The sequence below is a fragment of the Hyaena hyaena genome, unplaced genomic scaffold (assembly GCF_003009895.1).
Source record: "Hyaena hyaena isolate Hyena2069 unplaced genomic scaffold, ASM300989v1 scaffold_524, whole genome shotgun sequence".
Lineage (NCBI taxonomy): Eukaryota > Metazoa > Chordata > Mammalia > Carnivora > Hyaenidae > Hyaena > Hyaena hyaena.
In genome coordinates this window covers 1,270,433-1,293,880 of record NW_024081155.1, presented here as the reverse complement: position 1 = coordinate 1,293,880, position 23,448 = coordinate 1,270,433, and the positions used below count along the sequence as shown (strand labels likewise).

At 39.0% G+C, this 23,448-nt stretch overlaps 1 long non-coding RNA gene across 1 annotated transcript; it reads left to right on the top strand.

Moving 5' to 3' along the window:
- The first annotated feature begins 3,346 nt into the window (after positions 1-3,346).
- LOC120247446 lies at positions 3,347-9,400 on the top strand. Its single transcript, XR_005532309.1, has 2 exons — positions 3,347-3,446; positions 9,148-9,400. It is a non-coding gene; the product is annotated as an uncharacterized LOC120247446 (long non-coding RNA).
- The last annotated feature ends 14,048 nt before the right edge of the window (positions 9,401-23,448 follow it).

Here is a 23,448-nt window from a genome sequence, read left to right as displayed (position 1 = left end):
AGTATATCTCAAAGGAATTTTCCCACTCAAGGAGAAAGCAAGCAGAGGTGTTTACCAATTCCCATCTCCAGTGGTGGAAGGCTGTTTCCAAATACATCAATTCCACACTATACCCACAACCCACCACACACACACACCCTTCAGGCCTGCCTTGCACATGAACGTACCATGTTTATGCAGCCAGAGAAAGCCCCTAAGTAGAGAGTCACAGGTGCTGGATGCAAGAGCAGCCTCTGAGGTGCTCTATTTGTAGTAAAGTGAACTAGAGTGTTGTAGGAAGTGGCAGGAGGCTGCACTGATCCCTTCAGTCCTGTCAGTTTCCTGTTATTCTAGCTGCCTGGCCCCAAGACATTGTTGGTGGTGACAGAAGAAAAAGTGGCTGTACACTTTCTGCTGACCATATGTATCTTGTTCATCACGATGTGGCCAGCAGAATGCCAGGGATATACTAGGTGCTTAATATACATTTGTGAAATGAATGTGTCATTAGACCTTCATTGCTCATTTTCTCAAAACCTCACTGAATTCACTTGTCTGAAAATATTTTTAAGGGGATATAAAGGCAGTAGATTGGATTTTCCTCAAAAACTAGGCTATGCAAGATATATCATATTACCTTACTTTTTGAGGCATAAATTCAATGTGATTCTCAACTCCCATCCTGTTGATGACCTGTTCACGGTCTAAGCCTAAATGTTCTCTTGAAGAAGACCCAGGTGCCCAGCAATTTTGGTGGCATCAGTCCCCCAATCTCTTAGTTCTAGACTCTGAGTTATAATTCTGCCTGTTCCCTTTTAGGTTTTCTTGAGGTGGTGTAAACACATGGTGGGCAGATCTTGATGCTTATAGACACAGACCCCAAATCACTCATTACTTCCTAGTCCAGACTAATCCCATTCCCTCAGTGTTGGCCACTTATCTCTCAACCCATCTTTTCATCTACACCCTTAAAGCCCAAGCATATTTCCATCACAGATTCTGGCCAGAAAGGGGGACTGTCCTCAGAGAACACAAACAGCCTCAAGACAAAGCCTGGCTATGTTCCTGACATGGATAAAGGAGATCCACTCACAAAAAAAATCACCACATATACTAGTAACTCAGTAAAGCACACTCTCCAGTGTAACTAGTAACTCTCCGGAAGCACACTCTGAGATGGACTTAAAAGAGTACAAGCTATTTACTAAGGACCAACTCATGAAGGGAAAGGGGAGGAATCATGACTGAGAAGACAGAGAAAGTGAACTGACACGCAGGTCCCTCACTGGTCCTTGGGTATTGTTTATCAGAGCTGAAGCTGAAATGCTTGAACTTGTGTACCTCTGTTGTGCTCAGTCACCATGATGTCTGTCATGTAGGAGGCAGAGCTCAGCAGCAGAGGCTGACCATGAAGGGCTGACAGCTGGAGGCTGCCTGCTGAGCACACACCCCACAGCTAAGCAGCATGACTTCCCTTGAAGGTAGATCTGTATGGCACATTCTCACATCCACCACAGTCTTGCTGCAGAAAGATGAACGACTCTGTTCTCTAAATATATAATAAGCTAATAATATATTCTAAGTATAGAGTACTTCATATTTTTAAAGGTTCTTCACATAACTATATCCCATTTTAATCCTCACATATAAACCAAGAAATATTATCACCAATTTACAGATGAGAATTGCAAAACCCAGAGATGGTCATTGGCTTGTGATCAAATGGCAAGAATGGGCCTCAAACTTACCACCAGCCCTCTGGACTAAATCCAATCCACCTGTTTTTTTATAAAGAAATCGTAGGGAAAGCTAGACAGGATGGTGTGGTGGGGGGTGGGGGACATATCACAAAAGGTTTTGTCCACCAAATCAAGGCTATTGACAAGCCCTGGGGAACCCTGAATGTTTCTGAAAAGAGAAGTGAGGAGCTCAGAGGTCTGCATTAGGCCATTAGGATTTCTTTGAATATCCCTGTGGGCAAATTCACAATGAAGTACTTTCTGGAGAATGAAAAATCGGTCGGCCCTCTGGGAAGCGGTAGTAAAAGGGGAGACTTGGCTTAACTAAAAAAAACTTCCACAAAAATCCAGCTGCTACTAATAATTGAATATTTCCTCTTTTGATTTGTGTTGTTTTGGTGAGCCCCAGAATAGCAGTTTAAAGTGTTTAATTGGTTTTCCTCTGTTCAATTTTATTAAGCTGTCCTGGGCTCTTGAGTCAGCAAACTTAGCATTTTTTTTAAGCTGAGCTTGCTTTCTCTAGAAGGTTTTCCTTCAGTTTATTCAGCTTAACTTCTCATATCTGATGCTGAACACTCACCAAATGCTAGGCATGCAGGAAAAAAGAAAAAATGTCTCAGCAATGGTATCTGAAGTTTTCTGTTTTGCCTCAGAATATATGCAGCTCAAAGAAAAACAGTGTGAACAAGTTTGCCTCTGCTGTTGGACAATATGCCCAATAATTAACTTGTTGTGAGTGCCTGAGGGTATCATCCTCTCCCACAGCATGCAGTGATTAAAAAAAAAAACCCAAAGCTGGGGCTCAGGAGAACTAATCAATATCATCTCTCTGCTGCTTACCAGCTACAGGATCCTGCGTGTAATGATTCTGATGACTGACTGACCCCAGCATCCATTCCTTCTCAATAATTACTCCAAATCAAATGATTACTCCCAACCCTGGATACATACAAGAATCACTTTGCCACTTGTTAATGCTTCACATACATTTAATGAGACATAGCCAGGGTGAGAGTCTCTGGTCTACAGTAACCATTGTTGTGATCATCTGAATCATTGTTGGTGAGTGACTCATGAGCATCAAAGGATAGCTAATTCTTTTTTTTTTTTTATGTTTTTTATTTATTTCTAGGAGAGAGAGAGACAGCGTGAGCAGGGGAGGGTCAGAGAGAAAGAGGGAGTGACAGACTGAAACAGGCTCCAGGCTCTGAGCTGGCAGTCAGCACAGAGCCCGACGCGGGGCTCGAACCCACAAACCGCGAGATCATGACCTAAGCGAAAGTCTGACGCTTAACCGACTAAGCCACCCAGGTGCCCCAAAGGATAGCTAATTCTTACTGAGTGCTTACTGTATCAGCTAGCCTTTGCTACATAACAAACCCTTCTAGAACTTAGTAACTTTAACCTACAATTTATCTCATGATTCTACGGGTTGGTTGCCAGGTTCTTCAGATCTGAGCTGACACCATTGATCCATGCTGGGCTTACAAAGGTGTCCATAGTCAGCTGGAGGAATGAATGGCAACTAACTGATGTAGAATGGTTTCATTCATAGGACCAGCTGTTGCCAGGGCAACAGAAGCAGTTTGTTTCTCCTCTCCAGGTGGCTACTCTGGGCTGCTACAAATGACAGCAATGTTCAAGAGCAACAAGGAAATGCAAGCCCTAATATGCAAGTGGATTTCACATCTCTGCCTGGGTGATGCCCGTATCATTTCAATGACCAAAGTAAGTTACATGGCTGAGCCCAAAGTCAGCCTACAAGGGGTCTACCCTAATGAAGTTAGGTTATAAGGGGGTGCCTGGTGGCTCAGTCGGTTGGGTGACTGACGCCCGCTCAGGTCACGATCTCACAGTTTGTGAGTTTGAGCCCTGCAACGGGCTCTGTTCTGGCAGTGCAGAACCAGCTTGGGATTCTGGCTCTCACTTCTTTCTCTCTCCGCCCCTCTGCCACTCATGTATTTTCTCTCTCTCTCTCAAAATAAATAAACTTTTTTTTTTAAAAAAGGATGTGGACATAAGGAGGCTTGAATAAATTGGTAGCTACTGTATTCACCAAGCCACATAATGTTCTAACCTCTCTACAGTAACTCATTTGATCCTCCATAAATTCAATGAAGCAGGAAAAACGTACTCATTCCATTTTGCAGTAGAGGAAAATGAGACGCAAAGAGGTTACACATGTTACACAAGGAAGGTTACAGCTACTAAGTGGCAGCATTATTATTAGAACCCAGTCAATCTGGTTCTAGATTTCTGGCTAAGAATTACAACATACGTAGCTAAAGCATCTAATACAAACTATTCCTCACTGCTCCCATTCTTCAGATATGATGTGCAGCCTGGTGCTAGGGCATTCATCTTTCCAATAGCCAGAGCCAAGAGAAATGCCAACAGCCAGAGTTCTGATAACCCGTGGAGAAGACCACCCTGTTTCTTGTTATGTGAGATAATAAAACTTCTCATTGAATAAATCAGAGTGAGTCAAACTTCCCTGAGACTTGCAACTTAAGGCATTTTAATTTTCAACAGCTATGTCACACACCTCTGTGGGCCCTGATTTCTTCATGTATAAAATATAAGTCTTGAATTAGATGACTGTTGAGGTTGTTTTCACTATTAACATTTATCATTTAAAATTTTTTTATTTTGAGAGACAGAGTGTGAGCAGAGAACAGACAGAGAGGGAGACACAGAATCTGAAGCAGGCTCCAGGCTCTGAGCTGTAAGCACAGAGCCTGATGCGGGGCTTCAACTCAAGAACTGTGAGATCATGACCTAAGCTGAAGTCAGATGCTTAACCGCTTAACCGACTGAGCCACCCAGGCGCCCCAACATTTACCATTTTAATGACACTATAGATAAGGAAAGCAACTTGGTTGTTGATTAGGGCAGAGGGTCTATATACCAGCAAAAAGCTTAAATACTGGCAAATATTTAGCTTTATTTTTGTCAGTTTTCTGTTGCTACTGTGACAAACTACTATAAACTTTGCAGCTTAAAAAGTCACACAACTTTGTGACCTTTTAGCTCTTTAGTTTAGAAGTTCAACATAGACCTCACTGGACTAAGGCAGAGGTGTAGGCAACAAGTGAACTCCTCTCTGGAACCTCTAAGGGAAAATCTGTTCCCTTGTCTTTTCAAACTTTAGGGACCATGAGCATTCTTTGTCTTGTGGTTCACTTAAAAAAATTTTTTAATGTTTATTTATTTTTAAGAGATAAATAGAAAGTGTGCAAGTGGGGCAGGGGCAGAGTGCTGGGCACAGAATCTGAAGCAGGCTCCAGGATCCAAGCCATCAGCCCAGAGCCTGATGTGGGGCTTGATCTCACAGACCGTGAGATCATGACCTGAGCCGAAGTTGGACGCTAAACCAAATGAGCCACCCAGGTGCCCCATGTCTTGTGGCTCATTATTCCACCTTCAGAGTCAGCAAAGGCATCTTTTTGACCCTCTGTCGCCACATCTCTCTCTCATCACAGCCCATGAAGGTTCTCTGCTTTTACATACTCATTTGATGAGACTAGGTCTACTGGAGGATAATCTTTCCATACCAAGCCTCAAACAAATCTTTATCACATATCCAGAGTCCCTTTTGTCATGTAGGGTAACATATTCAATTTCCAGGAATGACAGTGTGGGTACCTTTGGGGGACCCCTTATTCTGCCTGACACAGTTTTGTTGGCAAATGTTTAAGCACTGCAGTACACATATGTTGACTTTTTTAATTCTAAAAATGTTACATTTAAAAAGTTCCTAACCATGGAAAACACAAACAAAATTGTAAAATTATCTATAACCTACTGGGGTGCCTTCACACTTTTACTCTCTCTCTCTCTCAAGAAGAAATAAATCTTAAAAATAAATTAAAAAATTAAAAAAAAGAACAGTAGCATCTTAGCAAATAGCCTCTATGAACATAACATTTTGGATAAAAATGGATTCACAGTGTACATATCTTCACTACTTTTTCACTCACCACTAAACTATGAACTTATAAAAACCTGTCTTAATTGTAATGGCTACACTGCATACTATCATACAGACAGAACTGACATGATTTTTTAAAATGTTTATTTTTATATAGAGAGAGCGAGCAGCAAAGGGGCAGAGACAGAGGGAGACAGAAGATCCAAAGAGGGTTCTGCACTGACAGCACAGAACCCGATGCAGGGCTCAAACGCATGAACCATAAGATCATAACCTGAGCCAAAGTCAGGCACTAAATCAATTGAGCCACCCAGGTGTCCCTGACATGATTTATTTAAAGAATCCCTTCCTTTTGCACATTTACATTGCTGCTCAACTTTCACTCTTAACAGCAAACATTCTTGCACATACATCTGTACGTCAACAGTTGAGCACCCTCTTCAAGACCAAAATAATTCAGTGATTGAAATCTTGGACTTTAGAGTCAGATTTTCTAGAAATGGAATTTTACCCCTTTTAGGGCTCTTACTCTCATGATTTTCAAAGCGGGGTATCAGAATCACCTGGAAAACTAGTGAAATGACAGTTCCTGGACACGACCTTGATTTACTTAGTTAAGGCATCTGTGAGGAAGTTGTATGCTTTGCATTTTTATTATTTTAATGTTTATTTTTGAGAGAGAGAATGAATGAATGAATGTTGAGGAGGGGCAGAGAGAGCGGGGGACAGAGGACCCCAAGAAGGCTCAGCACTGACAGCAGCGAGCCCAATGTGGGGCTGGAACTTCATCAGCCATGAGATCATGACCTGAGCTCAAGTCGGAAGCTCAACCAACTAAGCCACCAAGGTGCCCCTTCTTTGCATTTGTAAACAAGTTCTCACACTTGTGATGCACACTCCGTGATCTCTGATGCCACTCCCAGTTTTTCCTTTTCCTGAAATTTGTTGACATTTAAAATGCCATACACTCTCATTAAATATTTTATCCCCTATAATAACCTTCTGGTATGAATGAAAAGAAAAGCAAGGTGGAAAAGATATGTATGAAAGATATGGTAGCCACTCTTTCTGTCCTGCTCCCCAAATTTGTCCAGTTTGTTGCTTAGAAGCTAATTCTTCATAGCTTATCAACCTAAATCAGAGTGGTTATTTCCATAAGTTTTTCTAACAAATATTAAAAATACATGGATTAAAACTATTTGTGTGAGCTGCTCATTCTGAAGGGTGATTAGGCAGGAGCTAATATGTACTATGCATTTATTATGCACTAGACACTCTGTGAATTTTATATCTTTGTATAGATATAGATATATATTCCTCACTATAGCCCTAAAAAGTAGCTGTTCTCCCCATTCTGTAGAAGACAAAGGCATAGGGGATTAAGGGTTAAACAACTTAGTCAAGGTCTCACATTTCATAAACAACGATGCCAGAAAGAAACACGAGATATGCATCCAGACTCCATGCTTTAAACCCATTCTTATCAGGTGCCACTGTAATTTTACTTCTCTATAAACGATAATAAAAACAGTAAGAGCTACTACCTCTTACGGCATGCTCTCTTAGTGCCAATCACTGTATTCACCGATCTTTGACTGATCCTTGGTTGTGAGTCTCTGAGGTATAGTTTATATTGTATCATTCAGGAAACTGAGCTCAGAGACATGAAGTGTTTTTTCCCTGGGCTGCACAGCCAGTAAGTAGCATAGCTAAAAGTCAGCCTACATCTCCCTAACTCTAAACCTCAAGGTCTCAAGCACAGCTTTACTCTAACATGAAAGAACATCTTACTAGATGAAAATGTCTTTGGGGAATTTGGTCTGTTAGACTATCAGTAAATATCCTTGTTTCACTTAATAGCATAGAGGGAATTAGCAACTTTATTCTTTAGCAAGAACAACAAGCAGAACTGATGGGGGGGGGGGAGATATAGGGGAGGAAGTGAGCTGAGAATTGCATAAACATTCCTGACACTGGCCTCCATACAGAAAGTCTTCACTTTGAAGATACTCTTGAACTCTGGTTCTCCAATTCAAAAAAGCCACTGCCCCAAAACTGGACTCTAAAGACAGCTTCCATCCTTAAAGTTTAGTTTCTGTATCTCAGTCAAGCCCCTGAAAACCCGGTTGTGTCACCAAGGTGAACATACCTTTTAAGCCAGCCTGCCTGTTCCCGGGAGCCTGGTGTGCAGAATCCAAGCCCTTTATAAGTGAAGGTTCAGCCACAGAGATGAAGGACTCAGATTCCTGGAATCTGCCCTTTATCGTAGGGGAAAAAAAAATGGCTCCAGGCACACTTTCCTCTCCTCCTCAAAGCAAATGACACCTAAAACATCAGGGTATCTTAAAGATTCCTTACACAGTATATACACTTAGAGAATTCTAAGAGTTGATTGATTCACGTTTCTGAGCTAAAACATTGACAAGAAAGGCAAAACAAGAGCTATGGTAAGAACTGAAGAAATGCTTTCAAAACAGAGCACTTTAAAAAGTTATGATGAATGTAAAATGGAATTGAAAGGGGGAAGGAGATGTAGCTTGTCATAAAGTCATAAAGTTAATAATTATCACAAAGTGTGTTAGAGTTTCTCTGTGAGCGGAGACTTTAAATAAGAACCCAAAAATGTCAGAGCAGTAACAGAGCTCTGAGGCCACCTAGAGGTGGTTTTTCGTAAGTCATGCTTCTTGTTTGAGTGTTCTGTTCCATCTATTTTTCACCCAGTTTTTTTTGAGCAACAGGTAATTAGTTGGATGAAGCTGCTTAAACAAACGTTTTCAGAGAAATTTAGATTCTCCTACAGGTAACATTTCCTTCACTACCAAGTGTGGAGTTTAGAGTGCTGGAAAAGTTTTCACAAAATCAAACAATGGCATGTGGCTACCTGTGGTTCTGTGGTCTTAAATTAGGCCATCTCAGAGAAACCAAAAGCCTTAGTGGGTATATAGGTTTGTGTTCTTTTAGGTTTATGTGATTTTGACCAAAAGTGAATGATTCAGAAGTCCCTCACAAGCCTCAGAACTTTGTAAACCACCTTCTCCATTTTGCCAAGAAATGGAATATTCTACAGATCAGTTAAGCCAAATTTTTCTAATATGGGTGTGTGATACTGAATAAGAAAAGTGGGCTTAAATGATTTCACAAACCATCTGCTACTATAAAGTAAAATTTTATGAGGATTACTGGAAAGTGTGGGATTGCTTTTGATGGCAATTCAGTGGCTTGATGTCTATTTTCAAAAATTTAATACTTAATCCTTCCAAAGTAAAATATATGTTCTTAACCTTGCAATTGATACTATTATAGATGGAAGAATAGTCTAATGAAAAGAACACTGGGTTCTGGGGCCAGCTCTATGACTGTGTATTTGTGGAGTTGTTACTTGATGTGGGAGCTTTATGCTGTGCCAATTTCTCTGACCTGGAACAGCACTTCCCACAACTCATTTCACCAGATTAGGGTTGGCCACAAGAGAAATTTACCTCCTGTCTCCTATCACAGGTGACCTGTATCATCAAACTTGGAGGCAGTGGGAGAGAAAGAGGAGTTCCAGTCTGTCCAGAAGGGTTCCAGCTGTTTATGAAGGTTCCAGTTTGTCAACATGCTCCTCTACCTCAGGTTCAGCTTTACTTCCAGACTGCTGGTTCTGCTTGCCTGTGGTGACTTCAGACTCACCCCCAGACATAACAGCAATGGCTTTACACTGACTTCCCCACCAGCTCTGCCCAATAATAAACTCTCTCATTCCATGTCACTCAAAAGGCTTCTGTCTCTCTTATCAAACCCTAAGTGACACAGGTGATATTACAGGACCTCAATTACTTCATTTGCCAAAGAGAGCAAGGATACTAGAAGACATCTTAGTTTCCTTTCTCCATTAGATATCGTAAATTTTACCTCCTGTTAAGAGTTCCTCTAATAGGTGTGACAAAGGTGAACGTCTTTCAAAACTTTATTAACTGAAGATAGCACAGATGAATGGAAAGATATATCATGTTCATGGAATTGAACAATATTGTTAAAATATTCATACTATCCAAAGTAATCTACAGATTCAATGCAATCTCTATCAAAATACCTATAGTATTTTTTCACAGAGCTAGAACAAATAATCCTAAAATTTGTATACAACCCCAAAAGACCCTCAATAGCCAAAGAAATTTTGAGAAAAAAAACCAAAGCCATATTCCAAACTATATTACAAAGCTATAGTAATCAAACCAGTGTGGAATTAGCACAAAAACAGACAAATTAATGGAAAAGACTTTAGAGCTCAGAAATAAACCCCCACTTATATGATCAATCTACAACAAAAGAGGCAACAATGGGGGAAAAATCATCTCCTCAATCAATGGTGTTGGGAAAACTGGTCAGCTATGTGTGCAAAAAACAAACAAACAAACAAACAAAAAAACAAAACACACAAAACCAAAACACCCAACCTGTACCACTTTCCTACACCACACATAAACATAAACTCAAAATGGATTAAAGACCTAAATGTGAGACATGAAACCATAAATATTCCAAAAGAAAATACAGGAAATAATCTCTTGGACATTGGACTCAGCAACATTTTTCTGAATATGTTTCCTCAGGCAAGGGAAACAAAAGCAAAATAAACTATGGGGACTACACCAAAATAAAAAGCTTTTGTACAATGAAGGAAACCATCAACAAATTAAAAAGTAACCTACTGAAGCGGAGAAGATACTTGCAAATGATACATCTGACAAGATGCTAATATCTAAAACACATAAAGAGCTTATACAATTCAACACCAAAAACCCCCAAATAATCCAATTTAAAAATGGGCAAAGGACCATAATAGACATTTTTTCCAAAGATATACAAATAGCCAATAGACACATGCAAAGATGGTCAACATCACTAATCATCAGGGAAACGCAAATAAAAACCACAATGAGACATCACTTAACACCTGTTAGGGATGACTATTCTCAAAAAGACAAGTGCTGGTAAGGATGTGGAGAAAAAGGAAATCTTGCGCCCTGTTGGTGGGAATGTAAATTGGTGCAACCACGATGGAAAATAGAATGGCAGTTCCTCAAAAAATTAAAAATAGAAATACCATATGATCCAGTAATTATACTACTATTTATTACAAAAAAAATGAAAACACTAATTTGAAAAGATGTATCAACGTTTGTGTATACTGCAGCATTATTTACAATAGCCAAGATATGGGAGCAACCTAAGTGTCTGTTGATAGATGAAAAGATAAAGAAGATACATATTCATTGTTTGTATATATAATGGACATTAGCCATAACAAAGAATGAGATTTGGCCATTAGCAACAATATGAATGGACCCAGAGGGTATTATATTAAGTGAAATAAGTCAAAGAAAGACAAATACCACTTGATTTCACTTATATGTGGAATGTGAAAACCAAAGCAAATGAACAAACCAACAGAAACAGACTGATAAACACAAAATAAACCTGGTAGTAGTCAGAGGTGATGTGGGTGGTGGGGATAGGCAAAATAGGTGAAGGGGATTAAGAAGTACAATCTTCCGGGGCGCCTGGGTGGCTTAGTCGGTTGAGCGTCCGACTTTCGCTTAGGTCATGATCTCGCGGTTCGTGGGTTCGAGCCCCGCGTCGGGCTCTGTGCTCAATGCCAGCTCAGAGCCTGGAGCCTGTTTCAATCTGTGACTCCCTCTCTGTCTGACCCTCCCCTGCTCACGCTGTCTCTCTCTCCTAGAAATAAATAAAAAAACATTAAAAAAAAAAAGAAGTACAATCTTCCAGTTATAAAATAACTAAGTCACAAAGATAAAAAAAATACAGCATAAGGAATATAGTCAATAATATTGTAACGGCAACTAAGGAGTGCATCTGTCATGATGAGCACAGAGTGATTTATGGAATTGTTGAAAAACTATACTGTACCCTTAAAACTAATATAACACTATATTAACTATACCAGAATTTAAATTAAATTAAAATTTAAAACTAATTTTGTAATAACACTGGATGGTGACAGATGGTGACTACATTTATTGTGGTGAACACTGAGTAATGTATAGAACTGTCAAATCACTATGTTGTACACCTGAAACTAATATAACATTGTAGGTCACCTACACTTCAATAACAACAAAAAAGAACTGGTAGAGCATCCTTTGCAAAAAAAAAAAACAAACCCCACTATCACATGGTTATTTAATGCCTATTATTACACTTTGAGAATGATTATTCATTAAACAGTTACTGTCCTCCTCATAGTTGTAACTAACATTTATTGAGTACTGAACATATGGCAGACACTGTGCTTTATCAACACAGGCTAATCTCACTTAATCCCAACACTAATCCCACAAAGCGGTGATTCTCCATTTCATAGATGAGAACAGGGAGGCTCAGAAGGGAGAAGTGAGTCAGTCAGTAAGTGACAGGGTATAGATTTGAATTCAAGAAGCAAGATACAGAGCCCATGCTCTCACGCTATGTATAGGAAAAAAAAAAATACCTGAAACTGTTGTCACTGTCCTGGATAAGCTTACCATGTAAAGCAAAATACAGTCAAATTATTGTAATTCGGTAACATCGTTCTATTATATTAGAATACATAGTAGTACGTAAAAATCAGACACTGAGGTCTAAAGGTTGGAGCTGAACTATGAAAGACAAGGTTGGATTTACTCAGAAGAAAAAAGAAGGAAGGCTATTCCAGGCACTTAAAACTGCATGAACAAAGGCTTGCAGATAAGAAGCAGCTTGTCATATTATTTCACAATGGACAGAGAGAAAGATGTGAATGTGCAGGGAGAGAATGGGAGAGGCAAGGCCAGGGAAGAAAGAAGAGGCCCCAATTCTTGTGAGCTAATCTAAGAAGTTGAAATGCTGTCATTATTTTATGGGGATTCAAGCATTTTTCAAAGGAGAGTGATATGGTCAGATATGAATTTTGTGAACCTCAAGGTCTCTGGCAGCAACCTAGAGGATGATTTGGAGTTGGAAGAGACTGGATACAGAAAAAACAGCCAAGTGGGAGCAAGGAATAAGGAAATGGGGGTGTAGACTATTCTAAAGTGAGAGGCACTGTCAGCCTGGAGAGGATAAACTGTAGCAGTCATGTCTCTTCTTAGCAGCTTGACCTAGGCCCACCTGTGGCCTATGGCTTCTGGCTGAAGCTTCCTTGTCCTGGGGCCCATTACTGGAAGATGGTAGGCATCTTTTGAGATTTCTCAAAAAAGATTGCCGGTATCAAAACTGATTTGAGACATAATGACCCTGAATGTGGAGAAATGCTTGGTGCACTGTCAGGTTAGCTATGAGCAATTTTCTTTCAAGCTTTCCCAAAGAACATTAAGGTTCTTAACTATGAAGAATCAGCCCTTAAAATGAGAAGGCCAAGTAGCAAAGTAGAAAAGTTTTGGGGGAAAGTAGGCATGGCTCTGATTCTTGAGTCCACCATTCACTAAAAAGTAACAAATGGTCAAGATATTTAACCTTGCTGGATCTCAACTTTCTAATCCATAGAGAGCTTAATAAATCATATCCTGTGGTATCATTGAAATGATTAAATCATCTACCACAAATACTGAGCTTGTTATCTGACACATAACAAGCCATTAATAAGTATTAGTCCTCTTCCGTCTTTCTTTCCTTTTCCTCCCATTTCCAGGGCCCCACTCACATGGAGCAAATGATGGTTATATGGTCAATATCATACAAACATAGGCTAGAAGGAACCTAACCTTATTAAATGCCAAATGTGTAATGATGGCACTAAGTATTTCACATTCATTATTTCAATTTCTAGAATGATTTGTGGCTGTTCTGATTTTCACGAGAAGAATACAAATGCCATATCACCTGAATAAAACACCTGATGTTTAGTCGCATAAACAATGAAACTGAAGCATGAGAAGAATCAGGACTTTTAGTCTAAACTAAACCTGATTTTGAATTAGAAGGTTAAAATTTCAGGCTAATATACTGACATATAGAATCTATATTTCAATGATAGGAATCATACTTAATCTTCTTTCCCCTTAAATATTCCTATAATGCTAAAATTATGAATTAGTTTTAGAAAGTTATATTAAAAATATTCAGCTCACCCTGCCCTTGATGTAACAAATCCAAAACCCTCTGGCCATGTTGTTGGTCTCCAAGCTCCACAGGACTAAAAGTGACAGGTGAACTCTGCTCAAGAGAGCAGTGGGGAGATTAATGTTACTTTGCATTTTTCCTAATCACAGCATTTCTATTAGACTCATAATAATTGAACCCTGTGTGTGTATCCTCCACTTGGGAATCACTAAAGAATTAGTAGCTCATAAAATGGCACCTGCTCAATTGTCCCTTAACAAGTGTGATAAAAATTGCCCAAATTCATAAATGTGATTGGAAATGCTGTCATAATGATGATAATGGATCTCCTTAACTCTATGGTATTTTATCTGTTACCCTATGAGAATTTTTTTTTCGATCTTACCTTCATTTCCTTAACTGAAAATATTTCAAAAATCTTATGTAAAACCATAAAATGAAGCCATTTGGTACTAAGTCAATTTTCCCTCTTAACCCAGTCTACAGTAACCAGGCATTTTAATTAATGTAACTTTCTTCTGTCCATAAGAAATTTTAATGAATGTTTTTGGCTGTGCTATTCTATATGGCTTTAAGCTTGCATATTTTTATCCTAAACTTTGCTTTCACCCCTACCCGAAATCTGGTTGATTCCCAAATGAGAACAGGAGAATCTTGGGGCCATTCTGCTAAGTTACTCAATGAGTTTGGGTTCCTGAAGGAAAGCACTGAGGCAGAGGGAGTTGTTTATGTTCAAAATACAATCAGTCACATAGCAAGTCCCAAATAACAGAAACACAATGAGTTTATCTTTTAGATGGGTACTTCTGTTTTATTTCCTAATTTTTCTTCTAATTACAGCAAGAAAGAGACAGGTCGAAAGGCACGTGCACACAAAAGCATGGAGAAGAATGTACACAGCAGCACTATTTGTAACAGTCCCCAAGTGGAAACTACCCAAATGTCCATCGATGGTAAAATGGATAAATATATCACAGTATACTCATGCAATGAATACTAGAGAGCAATGAGAATGAACAAATGATAACTACTCACAAGTGCAAGGATAAACACGGCTAACAAAATTATGAGTAAATGAATCCTGACACAGAAGAATACACAACTGAACTTTTTTTCACTTCTACAAAGTTCAAACTGAGAGAAACGAATTTGCGGTGTTAGGAGTCATGACCATAATTATAGTAGGAAAGAAGATTGTGGCTTCATTGGCAGGAGTGAATCTTCTAAGTAATACTCTATCTCGCTATGAATGCTGGTTATATAGATACATTCACTTTATGGACATTCACTGTGATACACACTTATGAATTATGTACTTCTTTAAATGTAATTTTCATTAATAAAAATTAAAGTTGACAGTGCAGGAGGTGCACTTCCAATGGTTCAGTTGTTTCTTGTTCATGTTGCATATGAGAAAGTTTAAGGAATTTCTGGCTAAGAATAATGACTGATGAATATGGAAGCAGTTTGGATTTACATTTAGGTACCAGAAAACTCATCAGCAAGAGTATAAAAATGAGTTGAGTCATAAAACTGAAAATACCCCTGGCTCAATGAGCCAACAATTACACATGAATTGCCAAGTTTATACTGCCCAAATTTGGTACCTCCCATTGCTCTATGGCAGCAAATAAGCATGTTAGAAAGGAATAAACTGTTGTCAGTTGGGCAGGGACCTTTCCAAACATTACTCCAAAGAGGGGTCTGCCATCTGGATAGAAGGTTTACAGCCTCGTCGCTGTGTGAATGTCTATTAAAAGGACACATGAACATGAGACAATGAGGAAGAATAAATAGAAGAATTCTGTACTCACCTAGCCAGAGTATGAGGCGCCCCAACAAGTCCAGACGCCACAGCCCTCCTCAGCCCACCAGGGAGAAGTCCTAATGAAGATGAGTCCTGAGCATAATGTACACAGCAAGGAGTGGACTAATGTTTCCTGCTCAAAGGATGTTTGATTTCATATAAACTAGGATAATAATCAGCCTATTCTTGGATTATCTATTAGAGGATTTTTCTCTATGTGAATTAAATGGTGCTTCTTAATTTAAAAATTAAATGTGAACCCGTTGATTTGCTTGAAAGCTACAACTAAACCTGTAGCTCTATGGATGAAAAAAGAAATTCACGATCTTGATTTTACCAAAGTGTCCTCTAATTATTTATACACATTTCCCCTACAGAATCCATGGGTGAAGTTAGGCTCTGCATAAAATACTGTGCTCTGCAAATAAGACACTTAACCAGCATCTACGTACCTGTTGCCTGCAGTGAGCTGGCTTGCCTATTATTCTTTCTGGTGCAGGAAGGGCTTTTGCAATACATGATATTGCCTGAGCTTATCACAGCTCCCTAATGCTGCTGCCACAGACTCCCTGACTGATCATTCCCTGATTGTTATTTCTCAAGAAATTTCTTCTGTTGTTTCTATAATTTTCAGTGCTTCATGGAGAACTGGTATGCTCTCATTTGAGGTGTGCTATCATACTTTAAATTTCTCTTAATCATGTGGTCAACAACGAAGGATATTGCGCAAAACATCATGGCAAGTTGTACACTGTCTTCTGTAAGTACATCTTATATGTGTTTAAAGAGAAACAGAAAATGAAAAACCCCACTGCCATCTTCTTAAATAAAACTACTTGGTAATCGCTCCAAAATAAGGTGCAAGTAATCTCTAACGCATCTACTCAGCAAGCATCTGGAAGGTGGTTGAAGGCACTTAGCTTGATAAAAATTCCAAACTCTTCATTTTCTTACGGCTTTCAAATACTTAGGGTTTCTTGACTGTAATCACATTGGTGTAAGCACACCCCAAACACCACTTTCTAAAAGCTACTTATATGCACAGTGCTTGACATATGGGAGAATCTCATAAAATATTTGGTGAACAAATGAATGAAGTTGTCAAATGGATAAACAAAGGATACAAGGATGGATGGATGGATGGATGGACTACCTAAATACTGATAATTAAGTTCTTTCTGCAGGATTAAATTCATTAGAACTAGCTTTATAAGCATGCTTTTTGTGATTTATAGTCACAGAAAAAGTCTGGAAGTTTATACCCTCTGATCAACATCACCCCATTTCCCCTCCCTCCAGGCCCCTAGCAACCATCATCCTATTCTCTGCTTTTGTAAATTTGATTATTTTAGATTCCACATACAATTGGGATCATGCCGTCTTTGTGTCAGAATTACTTTACTTACTATAGTGTCTGCCATGTTCACCTATGTTGCTACAAATGGCAGTATTTCCTTCTTCTTAAAGGCTAAATAATATTCAAGTGCATACTTTAAGTTTTACTATTATTTTTTAATCAATTCTACACTGTATGTTAACTAACTTGAATTTTTAAATTCTGGTAAAATTAAAATACCGTGTGTGTATTTTGTCTTGATCCATTTAGCCACTGGTACATATTTAGATTGTTTTGATGTAGTGACTATCATGAATAATGCTGCAACGAATATGAGAGTGCATGTCTGAGATACCAATTTCAATTCCTTTGGATATATACACAGAAATGGGACTACTGCTGGATCGTACAGGAGTTCTATTTTTAATTTTTTGAAAAACTTCATTTTCTATAGCAGCTACACCATTTTACATTCCCACCAGTAGTGTACATGGATTCCAATTTCTCTGTATCTTGGCCAACACTTACCTCTTGTTTTTCTGGATAACACCCATCCTAACAGGTATGAGATGGTATCTCATTGCAGTCTTATTTGCACTTCCCCTTATGATTAGTGATGTTGAACATTTGTTCACACATTTGTTGACCCTTTGTACTCTTTTTGGAAGAATAATTATTTCTGATGTCTAAAACTTCTTGAAACTACATGACTTCAGTTATGTTATCTATAACACCTCCACTTTTAAGAAAAGGAATCTGCCTACTATTCATTAGAACAACCTTGAATAAGTAGGCCAACCACATCATCACTCATCTTAAAAACTTTAGTTTTAAGAAATAGCACATACTTGCTGTTATGTACCTTTCTGGCTGCTAACACTGCTTACTTAATAAAACCAGCCATGGATGATGGGTACAGCATACAAGAACAGGTTAGCAAGGCTAGGATATGAGGATCACGGAAACCAGTACCATTATGTTAGAGTTCCATCTATTTCATCAAAATAAGCATTTCTTTCTCATGCTTGTGTTTAACTCAGGAATGTCTTTTACTTCATAAATGTGGAGGGGCTATATCATTGATTTTGAGGAAGTGCTGTCATAAAGTTAGTTAAGAAAGATTTTGTGATTGTTGTTTTATCTCCAGATAAACAAATCCATCTTCTAAACTGTCATACCTGATTGCTTTAGATTTTTCCTTTTGTTTCTCTTGCTGCTTCACAAACATTTTTACAGTTCTAAGAAAAATCAATTACAATAGACCTCTAAGGTTTTTGTTTTTTCTTCCACTAGGGAAAAGCTGATTATTTACGATTTCAGAAAGTGGGTTCAACATTGATCTTCAAACCTTAATACAGTTATTTGTACTGATAAAAAAAATAAATGCAAAGCAATTCCAGGAAACATAAAATAATTTTGCCACAGGAATTCTTTTTTTTTTAATGTTTTATTTATTTCTAGGAGAGAGAAAGACAGCGTGAGCAGGGGAGGGTCAGAGAGAGAGGGAGTCACAGACTGAAACAGGCTCCAGGCTCTGAGCTGGCAGTCAGCACAGAGCCCGACGCGGGGCTCGATCCCACGAACTGCGAGATCACGACCTAAGCGAAAGTCGGACGCTTAAGCGACTAAGCCACCCAGGTGCCCCTGCCACAGGAATTCTTATAGGAAGACATGGAGGCCCAAGCATGAAACACATATTCATGACAATAATTACTAGGGATGCTTAGTTCCAGTGTATAATGCTTTCACTGAAAAACCCAATCTTTCAATTACCATCCTTTAACTTCAATGTGATAAGTAGGTTGGGCAATAAATAATGCTTTATAAGAAAGATGTTGGCTACCATTAGTGAGCAAACCAGAGTAAAAGACTGACTACAATTAAACAAAAATCTGTCAAATAAAAGTAGTCATGTTTGATTCTGTTCTTTAAAAATTATCCTGTCTTTGGTTTTAAACAACTGGCAGGAAATGCAAATTCAGAGAACCTAGGGATTATATCAGCTCTCAACACTGTTTAATTCAAGAGGCAGAAAAAAACTCTTCAGCACAATGTTTATGTCCATTGGGCCCTGATCAGTAAATTGATGATGCAGGAAATCATTTCATCTTATTTTCTTTGAGATGGCCTGCCAAATCACAATTTTAAGTAATACTTTTCCTGGCAGTTGAAAAAATAGAAGGGTTTTTTTGCTCTGATTGTAGTCTGATTTTTATTATGAGCTCCATTCTGCTACTGTTCACTAATGATGGGTACTATTACACAGTTGATATGTGTGGACGCATTTTCAGCAAGGACGAATTCATGGACAACAACCTGACAGGGTAGTTCTATTAGGCTACTATTTGTTGTTTGTCACTATCTGCAGGATAGGAGAAGAAGAGAGAACAAATATGCCCTGAGAGATCTTAGTGTACTGCCTCATTATATGATGTATTAAAATAGATAGGATACACATTATGCAAAGACCTTATCTGCAAGATACTTGGGGGTGCAAGTATGAAACATATTAGGAGGGAATGGTTATTGATTGTTTATTGAATGTAGTATCTGCTGAGCGCTTTAATAAATGACTTTGACTCAGTCTTTATGTTAAACCTGAGAGATAAACATTAACCCAATTTTTAAATGCTCTATAAAAATAAAATAAAATAGATGAACAAATAGGTTTTAATTACATATATCTGTGATTTTTACAAAGTGAACACAAGTGTGAAAATAGCAGTCAGATCAAGAGTCAGGAAGTGCCTAGCACTTCAGATGCCACATCACTATCCTGCTTCCTTTCCATCACAAAGCCCTCCCCTGAAAGGTAACCAATACCCTTACTGCTAACAGTGTACAGTAGTTTTGCCTGTTTTAGTAGTTTACACTAATAGAATCACAGAATATACACTCTTCTGTTTGTCTTCTTTACTCGACACCATGCCTGCACGATTCATCCATGTTACTGAGAGCAGCTTTCAACAATTTGCTCTCATTGCTTTCTAGTTTTCCATTGTATGAATATGCCATGATGTAGAGACAAGATTTCAAAATAAATCTAACTATGAAATCCACTTTATAACTAAAGAAATGTAATGGGCAGTAAGCATTTGCTGATTTGAGTAGAATGCTCCCTACAGGACATTTTTTTAAAGCATAGTCCTGGTTTTGCCTTCTATTTTAAATGTAGCAAGCAATGAATCAATATGACAATCAATAAAAGTGACACAGAAAAATGGGTGGGTAGTGTTTAATTTTTAGGACAAATACTTTATATGTTATTTACACTAAAAATGAAGAACTGCTATTCAAAGATACAGCTCTTATAACAGACTTCACACTCCATGTCAATGGCAATGTGTTTATGTACATATACATACATTTTTCAGGTAATATATTCCAATTACCACAATCCACTTCCAACTCCTAACTCTCTATAGTGACTAAATTAACTGTTTCCTCATTACTTGCACATGTAAAGCTCTTTATTGACTGACTGATTAAAGTGATAATAGAGCAATGTAAAGTGGCCAATGTGTCCATTTAACAGTTCGCTGGATTTTCATTAAAATATTTACGGTGTACCTACTTTATGCCAGGTACCTGAGAGATACAAACATGCCATGGCCCGGGCATTTTGTTCCATCAAACAACAACTTCGGCTGAGTAGATAATTCTTGGAGGACCATATACTAATACAATAGAAGGCATGATGGGAAAAAATTGTGTTCCTGCCCTAAATAAACTGAAAAAGAAAATGGAAACTATATGTATGTATATTTAACAAAATGGACAATATTAACTCACTGTACTAAGAATACGGTGTTGTGAAATAGGGAACCAAAGAGACCCAAATGAGATTGAGTTAGTCAAAAGGAGGTCAAGAAGAAAACTATATTTTGTGATGACTATAAAAGCAAGCATTTCGAGTAGTCTGACATCTGTCCAACTTAAAGCAGGGAAGGAGGGTGATAAGCAGGAACTACTGCCCTATAAAATCTTTCCTTTCCTGTATTTCCCTAGACTGCAATAATTTTCCTTGCTCTTATTTCCCATAGTACTTGAATTCTCTATCACATAATTTAGTGCAGTTCTGCACTGCTTGCTAATTGTGTTGAAAATCTTGATTCCATTCAAAACTAAAAGGCGGCCGACGGAATGGGAGAAGATATTTGCAAATGATACATGAGATAAATGGTTGGTATCTAAAATCTATAAAGTATGTACCAAACTCAACACCCCAAAAACAAATAATCCAGTGAAGAAATGGGCAGAAGACATGAACAGACATTTTTCCAAAGAAGACATGCAGATCGCCAACAGACACAAGGAACAATGTTCAACATCACTCATCATCAGGAAAATACATATCAAAACCACAATGAGGAGTCACATCACACCCGTCAGAATGGCTAAATAAAAAACATGAAAAATAAGTATTGGCAAGGATACAGAGAAAAACGAACTCTCATGCACTGGAGGTGGGAATGCAAACTGGTGCAGCCACTGTAAAAACTGTATGGCATTTTTGGGAGGCAAGATGGCGGAGAAGTAGGAAGCTCCATGCATTTCACTTGCCCCCATTTCTCAAACAGAGAAGGCCTGAAGCCATAGGACACTGAACCGCAGGAGTCTGGGAAGAAAAGAGACAGAGTACAATGGAAGGCAACCTCCGAGGTGCGTGAGTGCGAAGTGGGGAAGATAAAAACGGTCTGGGACCAGGAGACACGGAGGGTGGGGAGGGAACCCCCTCAGTGGGGAGCTGCGGTGAGCTGAGGGAAAAAGAAAGAGTGGCTGAAGCTGCTCACAGAACTGTCCCTGGAGAAGAGAAAAACTTTGGCTCTGGATGAAGAGTGATCCTAGTTCTAGCTGTGGTGTTGACTTTGACTGGCACGCAGCCCCAGTCCCAGGCAGCGCCAGGAGAAACTGCTACATTCCTCTCCCAGCTTGACCTCTGGCAGGAAAGCAGCTGGCCTGAGACTGCACTGCTGCTCTCGTGCCTTGAAACCAGCAGGGAAGGGCCAGACCTGCGGGATTATGTTTTGGGTGGTATCAATAAAGCCCCCAGACTGGAACCTGGAAACGAGGCAGGGCTTGGGACATAGAACACGGCCCACTTTGGCTACACCCACGGCACAGGGAGATGGGACCCAAAGGAGTGATTTGTAGTGCTTGGTTTCAGAGGGGACTGGGGCACCACCATTTTTCTCCCCACAATCACTAAGGTGGGACCTCAGGGAGTGGCAGGCAGGACCACAGTGGAGGCTAAGACCTGCCTACACCAAACCACGCCCATCCCCGCTAGAGAGCTGTTTTGTTGTTGTTGTTTTTTTTTCCAATTTACCGGAGCCCAGGGCAAGACCAACATGGATGCACTGCTGTGGTTAATTCAAGATCAATTCTTTCTATTCAGATATATTTTCCCTTCCTCCATATCGCTCCCCTCTAGTGGACTGGGCACTCCGGTCATTGGTTTGCTTAAACAGTCATATTTAATCCATTCTCTAGATGTATATTCTATACCTCTACCACTACCTTTCTATCTCTCTCTCTCTCTGGAGTAATCAGACTATATAGTTTCTCTGACTAACATTATCTTCATTTCTTTCTCCTTGCCTCTGACCATATTCTCCTCTTTATCTCTCTGAAGTAAGCCTCTCTGCCTGGTCATTGTCCAATTTCACTTTCTCCCCACCCTGTTATTTCTCTCTTTGTATTTACTCTTCCATCAACACTGCAAACACCCTGCTCTTAATTTGTAGCTGGGAATTCTGGTTTTATGCTTTTAGACTTTCCTTTGTCGTTTGGCTTTTTTTGCTTTTTTGCTTTTTTTCTTACTTTCTTTTTCTTTTTCCTTTTCAGTTTGCTTGTTTGCTGGATTTGTCTGTGCACTTGCGTGCCTTTATTCCTTGTGTGTTTGTCTGTCTGTTTTCTTCTCCAGGGCTACCTCAAGAAACAACCCAAGTACACATGTTGGAGAGTCCCAAATCCCACTACAAGTAGGGAAATAAAATAACCAAACAACAAGAGAGACCAAGAGACACCATTAAAAGAACACTTCCTGAATGGACAGGCCTTGGACAGTCAATGAGCCTTCTTTAATATAGCGGTATTCACAGGGGTAGAGTGCATAATAAGCTTTTAAAACTAACAAGAGACAGAAAGCTAGCCAAAATGATTAAATGGAAGAACTCTCTTCTAAGGAAATTCCAGGAAGAAATGACAGCTAAAGAGCGGCTCAAAACAGATATAAGCAACATAACTGAACAAGAACTTAGAACAATAGTCATAAAATTAATTGCTGGGCTTGAAAAAGGCATGGAAGACATCAGAGAAGCTACTGCTACAAAGACTATGGAGCTTAAAAATAGTTGTGATAAATTTAAAAATGCTATAAATGAGTTGCATAATAAAATGGAGGCGTCCAATGCACGGATTGAAGAGGCACAGAGGAGAATAGGTGAATTAGAAGACACAATTATAGAAAAAGAGGAAGCTGAGAAAAAGAGAGAGAAACTGATCCAGGAGCATGAAAGGAGACTTCAAGATATGAGTGATACAATCAAACAAAACAATATCCGTATCATAG